The sequence below is a fragment of the Enhydra lutris genome, unplaced genomic scaffold (assembly GCF_002288905.1).
Source record: "Enhydra lutris kenyoni isolate GAN:26980312 unplaced genomic scaffold, ASM228890v2 scaffoldscaffold28, whole genome shotgun sequence".
NCBI lineage: Eukaryota > Metazoa > Chordata > Mammalia > Carnivora > Mustelidae > Enhydra > Enhydra lutris.
In genome coordinates this window covers 17,385,874-17,401,498 of record NW_019154112.1, presented here as the reverse complement: position 1 = coordinate 17,401,498, position 15,625 = coordinate 17,385,874, and positions in this window count along the sequence as shown.

Below are 15,625 nucleotides of genomic sequence, written 5' to 3'. Positions count from 1 at the left end.
TGCCTACCCAACTTTAGTGCGCATTGTTTCATCTTGGATTCAAAGCTATTTAACATTTTCATCACTTGTGTGGTTGATGGACTAGAGCGCATGATGATTAAATTTACAGATAATAGTAAATTGGAATAAGTGGTTATTGCTTTGGAGGACAGGATTAGAATTCTAAATGACCTTGCAAAGCTGGAAAGCAGAGTCATATAAATAGACTGATGAGCAATTGTGTTGAGAAATGTGTGAGGAAGTACACTTAGGATTTTTTTTAACTACACAAACAAAATGTACCAATTTCTTGAACAAACATTTTTTAAATGCAGAAACCACTATCCATCACAAATTGAATACACACCAGTAAGTATAGCAATTACATTTCTAAAATGTTTCATTTTGAAGGTGATTTTAGCAACAGTGTAAATGGAAAGAAAGAGAAAATAATATATTTTCCCACTATGTCTGGTACCAGGCAATCTCTCATGGGTCAAGGTTTACTTTAATTCAGGAGATAATGATTTTCTAAGGGTATTTGGCTACAGAGTTTCTGCATCTGTTAGATTTCTCCATTGGGTGGAAAGAATGTTGGAATAGTGTCGGAGTAGTGTCAAGAGGGCCTAAAATTGGAGTCTGTTCAATCAGTACTCATAAAACATTTATACATAACATTATACCAAATACCTTAGGCAATAAGATACATAGGGCATGATGTCTCTGGGCGAAGGAGGATTTGAAAGGATTAAAAACACAGTAATAATATGCATTTTCTTCCTTAATTATGTAGCAAAAAATTTTCACTTATTCCAGATTAAAATTGGTGGCATTTGTCAATTATATCTACCATTACAATTTTTCCAAGGTTAATGTTATGAGATAAATTGGATATTAATATAAATAAATATAGAAACATTTATGAAAATATGAGGCACCTGGGTGGCTCAGTGGGTTAAAGCCTCTGCCTTCGGCTCAGGTCATGATCCCAGGGTTCTAGGATCGAGCCCCGCATCAGGCTCTCTGCTCAGCGGGGAGCCTGCTTCCCTCTCTCTCTCTCTCTGCCTGCCTCTCTGCCTACTTGTGATCTCTGTCTGTCAAATAAATAAATAAAATCTTCCAAAAAAAAAAAGGAAGAAGAAAAAAACAACTGCAAGAAAAAGCAACTGTAATTTTTATTATATTATTTATGTACCTTTTTTTAAGTCATCATAGTAAATTTAGTTTGGGGTGTACAGTTCTTAACAGTCTTAGCTCTCTGTACAGGGCTCTTCTGTAATTTGAAGTTCCTCCCCAAGCACTCCAGATTTTAAATTCTCCTCTGAGCAAACTCTGTGACGGTAACTCTCAGGATTGATGTTCCTATTTCAAATGGTATTTTTAAAGATTGTATTTCTAGGGGCGCCTGGGTGGCTCAGTGGGTTAAGCCTCTGCCTTCGGCTCAGGTCGTGATCTCAGGGTCCTGGGATCTACCCCACGTCGGGCTCTCTGCTCAGCGGGGAGCCTGCTTCCTCCTCTCTCTCTGCCTGCCTCTCTGCCTGCTTGTGATCTCTCTCTGTCAGATAAATAAATAAAATCTTTTTTAAAAAAAAGTTTAAAGATTGTATTTCTATATTATTACAAAAGGTTGCATATCAATGAGTTAGAGGAAGTACCTTTGGTGAAGGAGGAAGGAATGAGAGTAAAAATTACAAATTAAGGTAAAAAATTTAAAAACTAAAATAAGAGGAACTTTCATGGACTGATGATGAAAAAGTAGAAGGAAGTATGGAGAATAATGTTCTTTTTTTAAAGGTTTTATTTATTTATTAGAAAGAGAGAGATCACAAGCAGGCAAGGAGGCGGCGGGGTTGGGGGTGGTGGGGAGAGGAGGTGGCAGGGGGAGCAGACTCTCTGCTGAACAGAGAGCCCAGTGTGATGCAGGGCTCAATCCCAGGACAACCCGAGAATAATGTTCTTAATCATTCTAAAGTTTAAAAATAATTTTTTAAACATTTTATTTATTTATTTGAGAGAGAGTGACAGATCACAAGCAGGGGGAGGGACAGAGGAAGAAACAAACTCCCCACCAAGCAGGAAGCCCAACTCAGGACCCATCCCAGGACCGTGGGACCATGACCTGAGATGCTTAACCACCGACTTTGCCACCCAGGCACCCCTAAAAACGATTTTTTAAAGGGAGGGTGGCAGTATTTCATGGGCGAGACAAACGTTATCTAATAGCGGTTTTCAAGTTTTCACTAGGGAAGTAGTTCTCAGAATGTGGTCCCTGGACCAGCAGAATCAGCATCCCCCAGAAAATTGTTAGAATTGCAATTTATCAGGCCCTATCCCAGACCTAAGGGGCCAGCAGCTAAGGGGTGGGGCCCAGTAATCAACTTTTGACAATGCTCTAGAGGTCATTCTATGCATGATAAAGTTGGAGAATCATATTAGTAACCCCTGAGTGCTTTTAAAACTACCAATACCCAGGCCCCTTCCCAGACCAACTATATCAAAATCTTTAAGGATGGGGCCTGGGCATCAGTATGGTTTTCAACACTCCCTGTCTGCTTTCAGTGTTGGGTAGATTTGGGTAAAGAAGCTGCCTTAGAGAGCCCTTCTTCAACCCCAGAGAAAGGAGCCAACTGGCTGAACTCCCAAACTAACCCTCCTTCCACAAGATTAGTCAAATCTCAAACTCATTTACTTCTTTTTCAATGACAGATGTTCTTAAAAGAAATTTGAAAACCACAGGTTGAATGCAGTCAGGATTGATTGATTCTATTTAAATCCATTAACACCTTTGTCAGTAGATCCTAAAGCCAAGGCAATAAGGGCACTACAGTTTCATTTGATGAAAGTAAGAGGGGAAGATGACCATCCTGACCATGGGGTACATGGGGTACGTGTTGAGGACACCTCAACAGCCAAGAATCTGGAGGAAGGGCCACAGCCCTAGTGGAGGGGAAGTTAGGAGAGAGTCCTACCATAGGAGTCCGAGCAGGCCCAGACAGGGTTTTAAAAGAATAAAAAGCGGATATGCTGTCACAGACAAATCTCATTGGCGTCAATCAGAGTTTACCTGAGGCTAACCTCGTACAGCCAAATGGAGATTAGTCAGATATAGAAATAAATTATCCCTGAAATTATTTAGCAAATAGTGGGGAAACTTTTTAAAATTTCCTGACGTTAGATGTACATGCAAATTCCAGGCCCTCTCTCAGCAGAACTGTGCTCAATCATCTCCATTAAAGGTTCCTCAGAAAAGGAGCTGGGTATTCACTAACAAAATGATGGGTTTTTCAAGAGACGCTGTTTGTGGGATGCCTGCGTGGCTCAGTCAGTTAAGCATCTGCCTGTGGCTCAGGTCATGGTCCGCAAGTCCTGGGATTGAACCTCATGTCAAGCTTCACACTCACTGTGGAGTCTGCTGTTCCCTCTCCCTCTTCCCTCCTCCACTCCCGCAACACTTGTGCTTTCTCACTCTTTCTCAAGTAAATGGATAAAATCTTTAAAAAAAGAGAGAGAGAGATGGTGTTTCCTGGGTTTTCAGTTGGAAGCTGGTATTAAGGGAAAGACACAGAAACTCCCAGAACTGTTCTATTAGTTTTCTCTGGCACCAGGATTTCAAGAAATTATACTGAAAGTTTAGCAAACATTGTTAGAGTGATCTCCATTCTTCATAAAAAAGAATAGACATACAAAAACTGAGACAATAACATATTGATTAAATTATAAAAGATGAGTGTTGAATATTCTGAGTTAAAAGAAATTAGACAGAAATTAGAAATCAGTTGAAGACATTTAGTGATGAAGTTACATGTCCCAGTACTTAAGCTGTGGCATTATAGAAGCAATACATAGCTTAAAAATTTATAAAGTATGGCCCAGGCATATAAAATACCTCAAATACCAAGTAATGGCATTGAAAAAATAAAAATAGGAAAAGCAAATAGCTGAGGGTCTAAAGAGTAAAATTTATAATTTTTAAGATAGCATAAAATGTGCTTTGGTTTTTCCCTACAACAATAGTTCAAAAACTTTAACTGTCCCAGAATCATCTGGGAGCCTTGATAAAACAGATTTCTGGGCCTTCCTTCCCTCCAGAGTTTCTGAGTTCAGAGTTCTGGAGTGCAAAATTTAAGTTCTCTGGTGATGCTAGGCTACTACTCTGAGAACCACAGTTTGAGAAACACTGATTTAGAATACTGATTAAATTCTAGTATCTGTGATATGTTTAAAATTACATAACACGTAAGATTTATAAAGAGATAAAGAATAAGTCAATAAATACACTTGACCTACCACCCAATCTAAGAAATTAAACACTGCAGTTGAGTTCCCCTATTTATTTTTTCTGGATTCTATTCCCTTCCAACTTATTTAGGGGTAATCATTATCCTTCATATTTAATCATGATTCTTTATGGTCTGCAAAGAACTGCAAATCAACAAGAAACAGGAAAGTTTGTGTTTGTTTGTTTTTTTAAGATGCAGAACATAATTGGGCTATTTTCAGAAGAAACTCAAAAGATGATCAGCAATTATATGAAGTCATGTTTGAACTTACCAATAATCAGAGAAATACAGGATTTTTTAAAACTATGAAATAACACTTTACATCCATTTAATGGGCAAGAATTAGGAAGCTGGGTGATTTCACACGTTGGAGGGTATGCGGTGCAGAGGGAGACAGGAATGTCTGTGCCTATTGGTGCAGCTTTCTAGAAAATAATCTAATTTCTTGGTCAAATCAGTATTGGTATATGCACAGTGCCCTCTGCAATTTAGGTCCTGACTATCCTTCCCTAAGAAAAGAGACCTGTTTAAAGATTGTGCTGAAAGTCAGCGACAATCTAGTGTCTACAACTGGAGAGGTAAATAAACAAAATGTGGCAGAAGCAATCACCCCTTGAACTACCATCCCACAATTAGAAGAAACAGAAGACTACATTTACACATACAAACACAGATTAATCTTAAAATCTAGTCCTGGTTTTTAAAAAGACACAAAGTGAGGGCTGACTGGGTGGCTCAGTCGGTTAAGCATCTGCCCTCGGCTCAGATCACGATCCCAGGGTGCTAGAATCGAGCCCCACATCAGCTTCCTTCTCAGTGGGGAGCCTGTTTCTCCCTCTTCCTCTGCCTGCCATTCTTCTGGCTTGTGCTCTCTGTCAAATAAATAAATAATAATAAAAAATAAAAAGACACAAAATGAAATTTCTATCACAATGCCATATGTATACATATTATTTTACTCTCTACTGTTTGAGGGTAAACTGCAGACATGATACACTTAACCCCTTATTGTCTAAACCCCAGAGTCCTGAATAGAGAATAAGAACATTCTCTTCCATCATTGTAGACAATTATAAAAAGCAAGAAGTTAGCACTGACATGATTATATTAGCTAATTCACAGACTCTCATATTTTTTCCAATCATCTCAATAATGCTTATAACAAAAGAAAATCCCAGGTCATAGACTGTATTCAGTTGTCATGTCATGCTGCTTTAATGATGAGTACTGTAGTCCCCACTTGTCCACAATTTCACTTTCTGTGGTTTCAGTGACCCGCATTCAACTGTGTTCCAAAGGCAGACGATCCTCCTTCTGATGTACAGTCAGAAGAGCAGTAGTAGCCACACCCCACATCACAATGCCTACGTCATTTCATCTCATCACATAGGCATCAGGTTCAGTGTTATCTGTTATCTGCAGTTTCATGCGTCAACTGAGGGTCTTGGACCCCCCCCAAAGATAAGGGGGGACTACTGTACAAGTAATTGTTTTTAGGATATCCCTTAGTTTGGGTTTGTCTAAAGTTTTCTCATGATTACATTTGGGTTATGCATATTTGGCAAGAATACCCTTGAAGGCACTTGACGTCAGTTTTTCCCATTATTGGTGATACTAATATTGCTCATTTTGTTAAGGTGGCAGGTTTCCCTCTCTAAAGTAACTACTTTCTCCTTTGGAATTAATAAGTGTCTCTGGTGGAACGCTTTGAAAATATATAAATATCCTATTACACATCAAATATTAGCTCACTACTTTTAGCACCTATTGATTATTTCCTGAATTGTTATTATGATAGTTGCCAAATGGTGATTTGCTAATTCCATTTCTTCCACATGTACTAAGTGGCATTCTACAATAAGGAAGATCTTTCTCTACTCCCTTGTTTATTTAAGTAGGGCCTCGTGGATTCTCATTTTATTCAGTGGGTTATAATCTGTTATTATCCTTACTTATTTTGATACCAAGTTGTCCCAGATTTGGCCAGTGAGAGCCCCTGTATGTTGGTTTCTGACTTCTGTTTATATGTTTCCTTTCATCTCTGAGTACTTTTTAAATTTCTAGCTCAAGATGTTCCAAACCCAGTTTGTATTTTCCCAGATTCAGCCCAGGAACCATTCATTTCTCCAAGGAGACCTGTTTCCCTTTAGAGGAGAATGCTTTTCAGAAACCAAAATCTGGACATTAAGTGTGCTTGATATCCAATCCAATAACCCAGCCTTCTCATGTTCCACACTTGCAACTCCCCTTTCCTGGCAGTAAAAAACCTGGTTCCATTATACAAAATATATTTACTTATTTTCTTAATTCAAGAGTATTCAGAAAGTAGTTTCAGAGTACTGAGATAATCAAGGCTTCTAACTACACTTCAGTATTTATTTAGAGTTTTTGTCTTTGGGAAGTGTTCTTGAGTAAGGAGTGACAAAAAGATAATAGTCTCCCTGAACCAGGAGGTGGTCCCATATAACCCTGTTTTTCCAGCTGACACAAGATCCACACATCTCATTGACTCTTGATAATGATTTATTTAATAAGTGATCCACTAGGTTTTTCTTTAATTTTTTTTAAGATTTTATTTATTTATTCACTCACTTATTCATATTCATTCATTTGGAAAGAGAGGAGAGAGAGATTAGGGGGAAGAGCAGTGGGAGAAGAACAAGCAGATTCTGTGCTGAGCATGGAACCCCACATGGGACTCAATCCCACCACCCTGAGATCATGACCTGAGCTGAAATCAAGAGTTGGGTGCCAAACCGCTGAGCCACCCAGGCACCCCATCCAAATAGTTTTTTGAGAGTCATAAACATCTGGGGCACCTGTGTGGCTCAGTAGATTAATTATCTGTCTTTGACTCAAGTCTTGATCTCAGGGGCTGGAATCCAACCTGGGGTCCAGCCCGGGGTCCAGAGGGGCTGTGGCTCCACACTCAGCTGGGAGTCGGCTTCTCCCTCTGCCCCTCCCCCACTGTGCTCTTGTGAGCATGGGCACTCTGTCTCAAATAAGTAAAATCTTTAAATTAAAAAAAAAAAAAAACACTCAAAAGCATCACGGGTTGAAATAAAGAGTGATTAAAGAAAGAAAGTCGGGGCACCTGGGTGGCTCAGTGGGTTAAGCCTCTGCCTTCAGCTCAGGTCATGATCTCAGGGTCCTGGGATCAAGCCCTACATCGGGCTCTCTGCTCAGCGGGGAGCCTGCTTCCTCTCTCTCTCTCTGCCTGCCTCTCTGCCTACTTGTGATTTCTCTCTCTGTCAAATAAATAAATAAAATCTTTTTAAAAAAATAAAGAATGAAAGGAAGTTTATTCAAAAAGATATTGTCAAAAATAGGGGTTTTAAAAGTTTTGAATTAAAGTGGTAATAGTTGACCTTCACTTGTTTTCTGTCAAAAACTTTTGCTTGAGAACTGTCCTTTCATAGACATCATTGAGTATAATTGACACACAATGTGACATTAGTTCCAGGTATACAACGTAATGATTCAACTTCTCTATATGTTCTGCTATGCTCACCACAAGTATAGCTACATGTCATCATACAGCATATTACAGTATCATTGTCTATACTCCCTATGCTGTATCTTTTAGTCCCATGATTATCCATTCCATAACCAAACCTGTATCTCCACTCCCTTTCACCCATTTTGCTTATGCCTTGACCACCCCACTCCCTTCCCTCTGGAAACCAGAAACAAACATTGACAAGATTTGAAGGCTTAAATTTTTTTTTTTTTAATTGGGAAGTAGAAACCACATAGCAAACAAACAACCCACAGTGATTGCTTTCTGAATCTATATAATATATTCAAAATAAAGGGCTCTGTGTGCCTCTTCCTGGAGAGCTATCAACAGAGGTGTGAAAAAAAGTTCTTTAGAGATAATGTAATCAGTGGGAGAGGAAAGATTTGCCCACTCCTTCAGGAGTATAAAAGGGGTTGGGAGAGGCCTGGGTGATCCACTTGGAGAGCTGAGAGTGAAGCCACAAGCTGTGGAACTTCCTTCTGACAACCAGCCCAACGGACCCCCAAGAGAACACCTTCAATAGACGGTGAGTGGACCCACACCAACCGGTGTATTAAAGGGTCTAAAAGTCGAGCTCCTCAGCCCTTAGAAACTGTTAACAGAGCTTTGGTGGAGTGAATCTATGATACAGGTGTGGGTGGGGGAATTGATTCTAAATATATCTAAAATGTTTGAATTTTAGAACATGATCATTTTTTCTATTAAAAAAAAAGTTTCAGTTTGTACAGAAGGAATCTGATCACCAGATTTCACATGTGTTCATATTTTACAGTCCAAATAATCAGGTCAGTCAATGGGACAAATGTGTGACATCAGACCTATTCCAGATAATTGAGGAAACCATGGCCATAGAATTTATATTTTAATTATTCAAGGTTACCAAACTTTGAAACAATATCCAGTATGAGCTGTGCCAAGTCATAACGTAATATCTGGCCACTGGAAGTTTAAAAATCAATTTTTTTATAATTAAAAAAATCAGTCTGATAATGGAAAGGTGAGCCACAATTAATTTTTTATAGCCTGAAATTAATTTCGCTTTGGGAATCTAATTGAACAAACCTGATCATAATTACCTGGACTTCTAAAAAAAATGTTGATAGGAGGGTGTGTGGGTGGCTCAGCCAGCTAAGTGTCTGCTTTCGGTCCAGGGTCCTGGGATTGAACCCCACGTAGCTGCTTGCTCAGTGGGGAGTCTGCTTCTCCCTCTCCCTCTGCACCCTTCCTACCTATCCCTCTCCCCACCCATGGCTTGTGCTCGCTCTCTCTCAATAAATAAACAAAATAAATAAATAAATGTTGATAAGGTTCTTCTTATATTTGAAAGCAGTACAAGTCATGTAGATAATTGGAAAGATAAAGTATAAAATAGAAAATAAAATGTCTATAATTTATACAACTTCAAAAATAGTCATTCTGAAAAAAAAAAGTCACTCTGTATTTTGTTATAATTCTTTCCAGAATTTTCTTCCTTGTACATACAAACATTTTGTTTCAAAACTAGGGTTATGTCATATAAAGTATATTATCCTTAACATTGTTTCATGACCAAGACCTCTTTTCAGTGAATACTCTTGGGACATGTAAAATAAATAGTTGCATAGACTTCTTCATACAAACTTACCAAATTGTATTAAATTGGTCTGCAAAGTTCCAGGTAGTAAGGAAAAGGTGTATCTTAAAAATACTGATTAAATTCAAACCATTTTTCTCCTCAAAGTATACTATTCAACTTTAACCAACATATTTGTTTAATCAAATAAGCCCCCAGTAATCACATGCTATGACTTAGTGAATGCAACCTCTTGATGATATCAAAGCTTTACTTTGAAAGATACAGTTTGTTACTCAAGTCTGAGTAGAACCTGCTGTAGTAATTGAATGGTCTGCGCACAGTTTTAGTCCCTGCTCCATAGTGAAAACCAAATGTCAATGTGCTTCCTCCTTATAAATAACCAATTACATGGGTGACCTAAAAATAGAGTTCTTGTTGGCTAAGACAGGTTAATGACAGCCAGCTTGGAATCCTGTCATGTAGCACAGCTATTTTTGTGCCACAGTGTAGCTAGATTTGTCAATCCTCTCTGGCCTTTAGCACATATTTTAAATCTTAAGGCCCCAAATAAGGAATCACAGCTAAGGAATGAGGAGTTTACTAGTGAAGAGTTGATTGCATTATTTCTGATTAGATCAGGAGGGAATTAGAAATTCCATGTTTTTGTGTAGAAGAGCAAGAAAAGGTAGAGCATGATTCAAAATTCACAAAATGGTGGGGGGCGGGGTGCGCCTGAGTGGCTCAGTGGGTTAAAGCCTCTGCCTTAGGCTCAGGTCATGATCCCAAGGTCCTGGGATCAAGCCCCATGTCGTCGGGCTCTCTGCTCAGCAGTGAGCCTGCTTCCCTTCCTCTCTCTCTGCCTGCCTCTCTGCCTACTTGTGATCTCTGCCAAATAAATAAAATCTTTTTAAAAAAATTCACAAAAGGTAATAGGACAAGGGAAAGGAAGAATAAATTATGGTGTGAACAGCTAAGCAGAACTTATTGTCCAGCTTGGGAGTGTAATTGTAACAGCATACAGCTACCTTATTTGACTCAAAATATTTAAGGTAACGGTTACAGTTGTTTAAAGCAGAAAATAAGAATGAATAATAGCAGGTCATCAAAGTTACTGATGTCATATTCCTTGGCCTTATTTTAAGAAATATATAAAAACAGCTGGAAATCCAGTTATCAATCTAGAAACTTCCACAGACCATACTTTTTTTTTTCGTAACTCAGTGATTTAATTTTTTTTGAAGATTTTAATTTTAAGAAATCCCTATACCCAACATGAGGCTCGAACTTACAACCCCGACATCAAGAGTCACATGCTCTACCAGCTGAGCCAGACAGGTGCCCCTAATTTTTTTCTTAAAGTAGAATACCGGAAACACAAATATTCAGATTAACAGATGGCAGACTTCACTCAGCAGAGCCAATAAAAAGACTTTACAATTCTTCTCACCAGAAATGCAGTTACAATTCAGTCTTACAGTCTTTTTTTTTTCCAAGTACATTTCATTACAGTAGAATTTTTTCTATTCTTGTCAAGTTTCTGATAACTCTGGAAAATTCAACACATATGAAAACCATTTATGTTCTTTTTATCCAGCTACCATTATACTGGGAGTATGTGGTTCAAAATTTGGGACAAAAAATTCTTCTATTCTTTCATCTATACTCTAGTCCCTCTTTAGGAATACTGTCATGACTTCACATCTACTCCCCATTCCAACCTCCCAGGCAGAACTAGGCATCACCCTGCAGGGTTCCTGTAGGATACAACAGAAAACCTCCATTGTAGCTTTTATTGGCAGTACTATAGCTGTTTACATACGGGTCACTTTTGAGGACAGCATCTTTGTCCTGGTTGCATAGCCACCTCCTAGACCAGTGCATAGTAAATGCCAACAGAAATTCTTGTCAGAATTCTATAAGAATAAAATTGTTTCTAGGGGCACTGTGGGCAGTTCTGAAACACACGGTGTGGTTTCTGCTAAAGATGTTAACTTGTGGTTGATATTAGAAGAGAGCCAAGCAAAGCAGCAATTATTCCATATAGTCCTAGAAAACTTGTACCTCCATTTCTTTTCATCTCTTCACTCCCAGAACAACTTCTGTTTATTTCTAGTAATAGAAATAGTGTTAACTGATCCTCCCTTTTTCCAAGGAGAACATAGTTGGCTCGGCAGAGAGAATGGGCTCTATAGAAACTTTAGAGGCTGTCGAGATAGGTGGAGGTACACGTATGACTCACGATGGCAACCATCTCCATCATTAAAGGACTGAGTCAGAGTTTTCAGAGTACAGACAAGGACCTTGGAAAAGTTCCCTGGAAATCAGAGCATTTAAGAATTGGGTTTTCTTGTCATACTCATTAGAGTAGTTCTAGACCTAAAGTAGATAAAATCCTTGCAATTCCTGTCAGCCAGAGTGTACCCCCTCTCCTGTCTCTCTTTTTTTTTTAAGATTTATTTATTTATTTGTTTATTTATTTATTTGACAGAGAGAGAGAGATCACAAGTAGGCAGAGAGGCAGGCAGAGAGAGAGGAAGCAGGCTTCCTGCCGAGGAAAGAGCCCGATGCAGGACTCGATCCCAGGACCCTGAGATCATGACCTGAGCTAAAGGCAGAGGATTAACCCACTGAGCCACCCAGGTGCCCCTTCTCCTGTCTCTTTAGATACAGGTTTGTAGAAGTGACATAGGACCTGGGTTACCAGAATTATTACTACTACTACTATAGCTGTCACTGCAATCATAATTTTGGAACCTCAAAGCAGCTTGCATGTCCCACTGCATTTGAAATGGATAACTTTGTCTCCCTGAGTAACATACATACCTACCTTGTATTACCAAACATATGCTTCCACTCTGCCCACCAATGATGGCTATCTTAGAGCAAGAGCACCTGAAGCTTTTAATATTCATGGACCCCACATTGTAAGTAATCAGAATCAGCCCAGATGTCTCTAATGGGTTTGGGATCCAGGGCACCAAAGAAGATGTGAACATTATTTAAGGGACATGAGGACTCTGGAAGAATGGAAAGAATGAGTCTGGGAACAGTTTTGACTGGCTCATTTACTAAGTGTGTTTTAACCTCTCCTTACATAAGATGGGATAGCAATTCTCCTCCCAGTGCCTTTCTAGAGTAGATAAGGCATATGATCAGATAATACAAAGGAAAGTATTTGGGAAGTTAAATTGCATGGAAATGCAAGTACATTCCTGTTCAGAGGACTTCCCCCTTGGCTCTGTGATGACTACCACTATTAGTGACTCCTTGGATGAGTCATTTATCCTCTCCAGAGGTCTGTTCTCTGAGGTATAATTGGGATATCTTCCAGGCCTTACCAGTTCTATCTTTACATGACTGAATTTCTTTCATCTTCTTATATTTTGGAAAAACTCCTTCCTCCAATCCCTTGCTGCATTTCCTGCCTTTCATCGTTCTAACAGCTTTGGAATCTCAGTGCCTCCTAAAGAGCGTACAGATAGAAACCCTTCGTCATTTCCCCCTGACAATGACCATGGCAGGCAGAGAGAGGTTGAGCCCTGTAGTTTGAAAAAATAAAAGGCCCTTACCCATGAAAGATTATCATGTAGAAGCCAGGGGTCCAAGAATAAAAAATCACCAAGAACCACAAAGGGCCATTTTTTTTTTAAGTACTTATGCTTTTTTTTTAATTTTTTTTTAAACATATATTTTTATCCCCAGGGGTACAGGTCTGTGAATCGCCAGGTTTACACATTTCACAGCACTCACCATAGCACATACCCTCCCCAGTGTCCATAACCCCACCCCCCTCTCCCAACCCCCCTCCCCCCATCAACCCTCAGTTTGTTTTGTGAGATTAAGAGTCGCTTATGGTTTGTCTCCCTCCCAATCCCATCTTGTTTCATTTACTCTTCTCCTACCCCCTTAACCCCCCATGTTGCATCTCCTCTCCCTCATATCAGGGAGATCATATGATAGTTGTCTTTCTCCGATTGACTTATTTCGCTAAGCATGATACCCTCTAGTTCCATCCACGTCGTCGCAAATGGCAAGATTTCATTTCTTTTGATGGCTGCAGAGTATTCCATTGTGTATATATACCACATCTTCTTTATCCATTCATCTGTTGATGGACATCTAGGTTCTTTCCATAGTTTGGCTATTGTAGACATTGCTGCTATAAACATTCGGGTGCACGTGCCCCTTCGGATCACTACGTTTGTATCTTTAGGGTAAATACCCAGCAGTGCAATTGCTGGGTCATAGGGTAGTTCTATTTTCAACATTTTGAGGAACCTCCATGCTGTTTTCCAGAGTGGTTGCACCAGCTTGCATTCCCACCAACAGTGTAGGAGGGTTCCCCTTTCTCCGCATCCCCGCCAGCATCTGTCATTTCCTGACTTGTTAATTTTCACAAAGGGCCATTTTTAATGATGACCATAATATCACAAATTTTGGGCATGATTGCAGGATAAAACTCTAAATAGGATGCAACTATTCCCCAAGATATTTGCATACTGAATTAATCTGTGTATGTACAATAGTCACCTGCTGGGATTTTCCCCACTCTAAAAGGGTGTAATTAATGGAAAACTATTAGAAATAGTGTGAGATCTGGGGGCACCTAGCTGGCTAAGTCAATAGAGCATGAGATTCTTGGTCTCAAGGTTGTGAGTTTCAGTCCCATGTTGGACATAGAGATTTAAATAAATAAATAAATAAAGGGTTGGAAATCTTTTAAATTTTTAAAAATTAATAAAAACATTGCAAAATGCTCTTAAATAATCATCAGTACCACTGACTGGTCAACAGTTTCAGTGTATATAAAGATTACCCAATAGACAACTGAACATGTGCCATATTCTTCACAATTAAACTTTAACATTAATTAGTATTCTTTTGGTACAACCAACAAAATAAAGACAAAGGAAATATTTCCCTTAAAATTCCAAAAAGTTAGTCCAGTCTTCCATTTCACATTTTTTTGCTAATCTAAAGGTTTAATCACACTAATACAGTATAACAATTTTGAAATATTACAATAAACTTGCTTTAGGTTTGCCATGTTAAATAATTTCTCAAGTGCATTGTTTCCATCTGCTTTATAGTACACAAATTGAAGATAATACTAGAGGGGAAGTTAAGTCTAGAATTCTCAGTTCAAGGGCTCTGCCAAAGAGATCAGCATGTCACTATCACTTTGGGTGAATCTGTACTAGATCAATAATTTATTCCTGAGTCACTGATACTATTTGTCAGTTCCTTTACCTTGTTATTTTCAAGGAATAAAAAGTAACTTTATTCTAAACAGTAATATAAAAGTGAATTACAGTCTTTTAGGAGAAATTCTCAAACACACACAAAACATAAAAATAAAAATATGGCAAACAATCTGTCCTCTTGGGTGATACTATCCAAGATAAGTCAGTCTGTGATCATCATCACTTTCTTGATTTCACCTTCTAATCTCATTGTCTGCTGCCAGATCCTATTTCTCAGTGTTTCTGTGCCTACCAAACACGACATTGCCCTCCAAACATCCTTAAATCAAGCATAAAATAATAATAGCACAAAACATGCTAGTTGCTCATTAAATACCTACCATGTGCCAGGTACTGTGTTAGGAACAGCGAAAATAATAGGACATGGCCTCTGCCTTGGAGAACTTCATGGGATACGAGGGAGACAGATGGAGTTTACAAAAATGATTATCCTAATGCAATAAAGGTTGCAATTGAGGTATGTATAAGATACTATGAAAGCACAGGGGATGGAGTGTCTACGTTGATGGAAAGGTTGGGAAAATAGCAAAAGATAATTAATTTTCAGGGGCACCTGTGTGGCTCAGTTGGTTAAGCATCAGGTCATGATCTCAGGGTCCTGGGATCAAGCCCTGCATCAGCTTTCACTGAGTGAGGGGTCTGCTTGTCCTTCTCTCTCTACCCCTACCCCCTCTCATTCTCTCTCTCTCAAATAAATATTTTTTAAAAGAATAATTAATATTCAGGTTTTAGGGGAAGTACAAGAATTTTCCAGATAAAAGGAATTGCAGACCAATCGCGGTCTGAGAAAGCATATTTTTTGGAAATCACAATTGGTTTCAAAGGCTAGAAGAGTAACAGTGAAGCAGAAGGTAGGGCTGGTAAGGCAAAGGCATAATTTGGAGTGTCTTAAATATCTTGTTAAAATTTTTAGACTTTCTCCAAAACTTAATGGAGGGTCATTGGGGGATTTTAAGTAGGAGAATGACAAAAATACAGGATGGATTATGTGGAGACAAGACTAGAAGTTATTCAATCAAGCTATTTC